This window comes from Papio anubis, chromosome 11, assembly GCF_008728515.1.
Source record: "Papio anubis isolate 15944 chromosome 11, Panubis1.0, whole genome shotgun sequence".
NCBI lineage: Eukaryota > Metazoa > Chordata > Mammalia > Primates > Cercopithecidae > Papio > Papio anubis.
In genome coordinates this window covers 104,089,655-104,090,504 of record NC_044986.1, presented here as the reverse complement: position 1 = coordinate 104,090,504, position 850 = coordinate 104,089,655, and positions in this window count along the sequence as shown.

Here is an 850-nt window from a genome sequence, read left to right as displayed (position 1 = left end):
ATTACAGTGCAATTAAATAAATCTTTTGCTGAGCTCTGAACTAAGTGAGTGACAATATCCACTGTTTTCTTCCCTGGTGACATGTACTAATTCTGAGCATAGACTCATCCAGCTTGGCCTGGGCAGAGTGAGTTTACACAGAAAAAGAGAAACAAGTGAGATGTTTAACCATTATGTGAGTTGTGTAATGGATTGGAAATATAGAGGAGCCCCAAACATACAGCCAGTTTTCCCACAGGACATTTGCTGAGTTCTGGGGTGGTGCAGGAGGCTGAGCAGCTGAGCGTGATAGGCAGAGTAAAATTATCCCATGTTCTAGGGCATAGAAAGCTAATTCTGCTTAGAAGGAGCCTGCCTCAAATACACAAGCACTCTCCTGCTTCAAGACATTTACACTATTTTTGAAGTTGTATGAGAAGGAGGCTAAAGATCTAAGTTTAAAACCTCTCAAAGGCAGGACTGAATCTCCAGAGCACAGGAGGCAGGAGCCGTCCAGGCTCTTGATCAAAATCCCAGAGGGATCACACATGAAGAATAGAGAAAAACCACAAGTGGCCTGTTGTTCTGAAACCGCACCCCAATCCCAACCCAGCTCATCCTTGATTAGACAGAGGCAATCAGAACATCACCCTATTTGTTTGTGTTTATCCCTAGAAGAGAATAACATCATCTATATTGTCTATAGATCTTTAATATAAAAGTCTAACATTTGTAAAAAAAAAAAAAAAAATTATGAGGTGTGAGAAGAGCAGGAAAATTTGACCAATAATCAAGAAAAAAAATAAATAATAGAAGATCCACAGATAAGCCAAATATTGAAGTTTAGATAAGAACTTTAAAATAACTATTA